This window comes from Pelobates fuscus, chromosome 3 (genome assembly GCF_036172605.1).
Source record: "Pelobates fuscus isolate aPelFus1 chromosome 3, aPelFus1.pri, whole genome shotgun sequence".
NCBI lineage: Eukaryota > Metazoa > Chordata > Amphibia > Anura > Pelobatidae > Pelobates > Pelobates fuscus.
In genome coordinates, this window is record NC_086319.1 from 152,847,241 (window position 1) to 152,853,277 (window position 6,037).

At 45.9% G+C, this 6,037-nt stretch overlaps 1 protein-coding gene across 2 annotated transcripts in view; it reads right to left on the bottom strand.

The window, feature by feature from the left end:
- The window catches only part of SYN3 (synapsin III), a 457,322-nt gene extending 452,063 nt beyond the window's left edge, over positions 1–5,259 (bottom strand). The window contains exon 1 of one of the 2 annotated variants that reach the window (XM_063447546.1): positions 5,173–5,259. The gene's annotated coding sequence lies outside the window, so the exon portion shown is untranslated. The remainder of the gene's footprint in view (positions 1–5,172) is intronic. The other variant, XM_063447547.1, reaches the window with a different exon arrangement.
- Positions 5,260–6,037: the final 778 nt, after the last annotated feature.

Consider the following 6,037-nt stretch of genomic DNA (forward strand, 5'->3'; position numbering starts at 1 on the left):
CCTCTTTCTACTGCTGATACCTCTCCCTATACAACCAAGCATTCTGGTAGCATTTCCTGCTGCTCTATTACCGTATATACTCGAGTATAAGCCGACCCGAATATAAGCCGAGGCCCCTAATTTTACCCCCAAAAACTGGGAAAACTTATTGACTCGAGTATAAGACTAGGGTGGGAAATGCAGCAGCTACTGGTAAATTTCTAAATAAAATTAGATCCTAAAAAAATTATATTAATTGAATATTTATTTACAGTGTGTGTATATAATTAATGCAGTGTGTGTGTATGAATGCAGTGTGTGTATGAGTGCAGCATGTGTGTATATGTGTGTGTGTTTGTATGTGTGTGTGTGTGTGTGTGTTGCAGAGCCTTGGTGGGGGGTGGGCAATTTTATTATTATTATTTTTAATTATTTTAATATTTTATTTTATTATTTTTTATTATTTTATTTAATTATTATTATTTTTTTATTATTTTAATATTTTGTTATTGTTATTTTTTATAATTTTATTTTATTTGTAATATTATTATTGTTTTACTTATTAATATTTTATTATTCAGATTTTTTTTTTCATCCCCCCTCCCTGCTTGATACATGGCAGGGAGGGGGGCTCTCCTTCCCTGGTGGTCCAATGGCATTGGTAGTTCAGTGGGGGGGGCTGGGGGGGGGGCTGTCAGAGAGTTTACTTACCTCTCCTGCAGCTCCTGTTAGCTCTCTTCTCCTCCGCGCCGTCCATTCAGCTCTTCTGTCAGCTCTCGCTGTAAGTCTCGCGAGAGCCGCGGCTTTCGCGAGACTTACACTCAGGGGCGGACTGAGAACCCTCAGGGCCCCCGGGCAAAATAAATCAAGGGCCCCCTTACAGGCCCCACCCATACTCCGCAGCAAGCGCCACCCATGTCCCGCCTCCAGCCACACCCTACACAATCTTTATACACAAGGAACAAAAGTGCAATAATCCCTTCAAGGCCCCAGTAGAGACTACAATTGAGGGCTAATGGGCCATGGAGGGGGGTCTTTCTAGCAGAGGCTATCTCAGTGTCCTTTAGAGAGTGTGTTAGAAAGAATACCCTCCAGGCCCTATTAGAGACTACAATGGAGTCTAATAGGCTTGGAAGGGGGTCTTTCTAACAGAGGCCCTGTGGGCTGGCTGGCTGGCCGGCCTGTGGGCTGGCTGGCTTGCTGGCTTCTGGGGCACTCGTAGATTATTTAAAGAAATAATCCATGCACAATAACCACTACTGCTCTGTGTAGTTGTTATGGTGCCAGGAGGGCCGGGCCCCCCTCCTAGAGTAAGTAGTCAAACCGTTTAAGAACAGTTTGACAACTTACCTGGGGTCTGCTGGGATATGAGGCTGTAGTAGGGTATAGGAGCAGTGGTGCAATGTGTAAGGGGTGCAGTGTGTGTGTGTGAAAGGTTCAGTGTGTGTGAGGGGGTGTAGTGTGTGAATGTGTAGGGTGTGTGGGGCAATGTGTGCACGAAGGGGCTGTGTATGTGTGTGGCAATGTTAGTATTGGGGGCTGAGTGTGTATGGGTGGGCAGTGTATGTGTGTGTGTGTGAGGCAATGTGTGTAAATGTGTATGGTCTGTGTGGGGGCAGTGTGTGTGTATGGGGGGCAGTGTGTGAATGTGTATGGTGTGTGGGGGCAGTGTGTTTATTGGGCTAGAGTTCACTCTCACCACTGCGACCAGCAGGAATACCTGGTGGTCACAGTGTTGAGAGTGAACTCTAGCCCGTAGCTCCAGGGCTAGAGTTTACTCTCGCAAGAGCCGTAACGTTGACGTGGTAACCGCGGCAACGATCTGTGCTCGCGCAAGAAGGACCCAGAGGAGCTGCAGGCTGAGCTCCTGGGTCCTCTCTTCCTCCCTCCCCTGCAGGCTGCCCGCACGGTGCCTGCGGACAGGGAAGGGGGCAATTGCCCTCCTCTTACTCCCCCCCTCTTCTTACCCCCTTCTTACTCCCCTGCTTACTCCCCCTCTCTTTTTACTCCCCCCTCTTCCCTCTCTTCTTACTCCCCCCTCTTCCCTCTCTTCTTACTCCCCCCTCTTCCCTCTTCTTACTCTTCCCTCCCCCCTCTTCTTACTCCCCCTCCCCCTCTTCTTACTCCCCCCTTCCTCTTTTACTCCCCCCTCCCCCTCTTCTTACCCCCTTCTTACTCTCCTCTCCCTTCTTACTCCCCCCTCTCTTCTTACCCCCTCTCTCTCTCTTCTTACTCCCCTCCCCCTCTTTTTACCCTCCCTCCCCTTCTTTTTACCCTCCCTCCCTCTCTTCTTACCCCCCTCTCTTCTTACCCCCTCCCTCTCTTCTTACCCCCCTCTCTTCTTACCCCCCTCCCTCTCTTCTTACCCCCCCTCCCTCTCTCTTCTTACCCCCCTCCCTCTCTCTTCTTACCCCCCTCCATCTCTATTCTTACCCCCTCTCTCTTTTAACCCCCCTCTCTCTTTTAACCCCCCTCTCTTTTAACTCCCCTCTCTCTTTTAACCCCCTCTCTTTTAACCCCCTCTCTTTTACCCCCTCTCTCTTTTAACCCCCCTCTCTCTTTTAAACCCCCCTCTCTCTTTTAACCCTCCCTCTCTCTTTTACCCCCCCTCTCTCTCTCTTAACCCCCCTCTCTCTTTTAACCCCCCCTCTCTCTCTCTTAACCCCCCCTCTCTCTCTCTTAACCCCCCTCTCTCTCTCTCTTAATCCCCCTCTCTCTCTTTTAACCCCCTCTCTCTTTTAACCCTCCCTCTCTCTTTTAACCCTCCCTCTCTCTTTTAAACCCCCCCTCTCTCTCTTTTAACCCCCCCTCTCTCTCTTTTAACCCCCCCTCTCTCTCTCTCTTAACCCCCCCTCTCTCTCTTTTAACCCCCACCCTCCCTCTCTCTTTTAACCCCCCCTCTCTCTTTTAACCCCCCCTCTCTCTTTTAACCCCCTCACCCCCTCCCCTGTAGCGTGGCCGAGCGGATTTCCTGTCCGCGGTGCCCGGCCGGAGTGATGTCCGCGCGGAACAGAAGTTTCTGTTTCCTGTACCCGGCCGGACTGACAGGAAGGTGCACACTCAGTGTGTGTGCACCTTCCTATCACTCCGGCCGGCACCGCGGACGCAGAGCAGCTCGGCCACGCTACAGGGGAGGGGAGGTGAGGTGACAAGCTGCAGCCGCCTGAGCGCTCGCTCAGGCGGCTGCAGCATTTAAAGGGGCGGCCGGGCCCCCTGATGGCGGGCCCCCCTCCCGGCCGGGCCCTCGGACCATGTCCGAAGTGCCCGACCGGTCAGTCCGCCCCTGCTTACACTGGGAGCTGACCGAGGTGCTGAACGGACGGCGCGGAGGAGGAGGGAGCTGACAGGAGCTGCAGGAGAGGTAAGTAAACTCTCTGACAGCCCCCACAGCCCCAGTCTGTATTATGGCAATGCAAATTGCCATAATACAGACTATTGACTCGAGTATAAGCCGAGTTGGGGTTTTTCAGCACAAAAAATGTGCTGAAAAACTCGGCTTATACTCGAGTATATACGGTACATTGTCTGCCTACCTTTAAGTCATCAGAAATAATCACCCCTAAATCCCTTTCCTCAGATGTTGTGGTTAGACTCTATCAAATATTCTGTACTCTGCCCCGGTTTTTACGTCCAAGATGCATTATCTTGCACTTATCCACATTAAATGTCAGTTGCCACAACTCTGTCCATTTTTCTAGTTTACCTAAATCATTAGCCATTTGGCTTATCCCTCCTGGAACATCAACCCTGTTACATATCTTAGTATCATCCACAAAAAGACACACCTTACCATCAAGACCTTCTGCAATATCACTAATAAAAAATATTAAAGAGAATGGGTCCATGTACAGATCCCTGAGGTACCCCACTGGTGACATATACAGTAAACATAAATATATATATATATTAGTACTGTATTACATATATATGTACAATGGAAAATGTTTACATTTTACACATAAACAAATGTAATTTTGAATTTGTCTAACTCCGATATGTTTACTTTGCCCCCTAAACAGGTGGTAGAAACCTGACCAAGACTTTTAAACCAAAATTATGCATAGAAATTTGTACTGAAAGTAAGCACTGGAGCCTGCCGACAAGGTTTGCTTCTTTCAACCAATTGCTGTCCATATGGAAGTATTAAAATACTGAAATCCTTATTATGCTGTGCTATCCTACGTGTATAAACTAACAGATGTTGTATCTGTAAAATAGAATATGCTGCAATGAGTCACTGGGTAAATAAGACAGCCAACGTTGGGCCTCCATATGCCAGAGAACAGGTATTTAAGATTTAAGACTGTGAATGCAATGCAAACATACATACAGATATATAATGTAAAACAATAAATGCAAACTCAGTTTGTGAACTCCATTCCAATATCATGTTCTAATCCAATCCTTTTTTTACAGCAAGGGATACATTGCACACACAGCAGGATGGTGAGATTAGATGCAACAGGCTTTTTACTTCCTATCCTTAGTGTGTATGATCGTTCCCTTTTAAATTAAAAAAAAAAAAAAACTTTGAGCAGCTTAGAATCTTTAACCCTTTGAATCACATCGGTTATCAGTTGAATGGGCTGCCTGTGTACACAGAACCTTAGGAATGGGGTTCACTCCGGTACTCTCTATCAGATTTAAAAAATAAATAAAAAATATCTGAATAAACAATACAGGAGAAAACCAAAATCCTTATTCCCAAAAACAAAAATGTGTTTATAAGCAATACAATATATGATTTAAAATGGATTTTCCAGGAACCTTTGAAAATTCTCCAGTGCTGCCCTGAGAATGAGAATGCATCATTGTAAATTATAGACATTTAAAGATATACATTATATGTCACATGCTCCCTGTATTAAAGACAGAGTGCCAATCCCACAGATAATTTTAATTACAATTGGGTTTCATTGATAAGCCTCTATTGCTCCCTTCCAATCAATCTTTAAATCAATGCTCTATGTAAAGCGAGAAGACAATCTCTCAGCCTGCCTTTTCTTCCTGCTGCGGCAGAATGTGCTGTTGTATGTGAAGATCTGGCGTTGCCGCTGCCTACAAGTGATGCATGTACAGTAAGTGATGCAGAGAAGATAGTCACAGTGCATGCCATGCCAGGGTATCAGTAGGTTAGGTGTCCTACATCAGGGACCTGCTGCTTACAATTCAGCTAGTGCATTGGCCTCTTACCTTATTTAGCTTCCTGTAACATCAGAGAGCAGCCACTCATTCCCTGCACCCACAGTCTGCTCCCTTCCCCTGCATCACATAACAAGGAGGCTGCTCTGTCAGACTCTCCTAGCACCTCTCAGCATCCCATTGGTTGCTCTTAGGCAACAGATCCTCCCTCTTTGATGCTCTGTTACCATCATTGCAGGATGCATTATTTAGTGGAACAACTGGTGGGTAACCAGGATCAAATGTCACATGAAAAGACCAGACGGATCCTCTAGGCATACAACATGTGTTTTTGTTGTTTATTAAAATTTCCAAATACTAGAGATCCAGGGAAAAGCACTGCACAAATTAATGTATTCATTTATTTGTAAAACAAAGCTAGAACATGCCTTCTGTTGCATGCGTGCTTCCTAGCCTGTGCTTTTTGTAGCCTGCAATGCAAGAGTGCAGATTAGTGGGTGGGTACTACATATAAATAGTTATATAAATATACATCACAATAACCTCTGCAGGGATTTCCTTTCTCTTTGATGACATGGCTTGCATGTGCATAGGTAACACCTGAGTTCGTGGCTTCTCTGTACTACAAATTATATTATGCTTGGCCATCCTCTGACAGGAGCACATTTACCTCATATTTTTGGACAACATGGACATCTTGTCAAATGAATGAAAGTTTTAAATCTTGTGTTAGTCAGCCAGTTGCAAAAATGTCAACTCCTTGTAATATGGGTTACAGATTAAAAACTCCGGCCAGTTTCTAGTTGATATTCTCAAATGACTCCAGAAGTAGTTTAAAAAACAAACCCTGTGCTGCCTGTCATGGTTTGTCTCCGACACCAATAGGTGTCAAAACGTCGCCTGTCTAATTTATTGG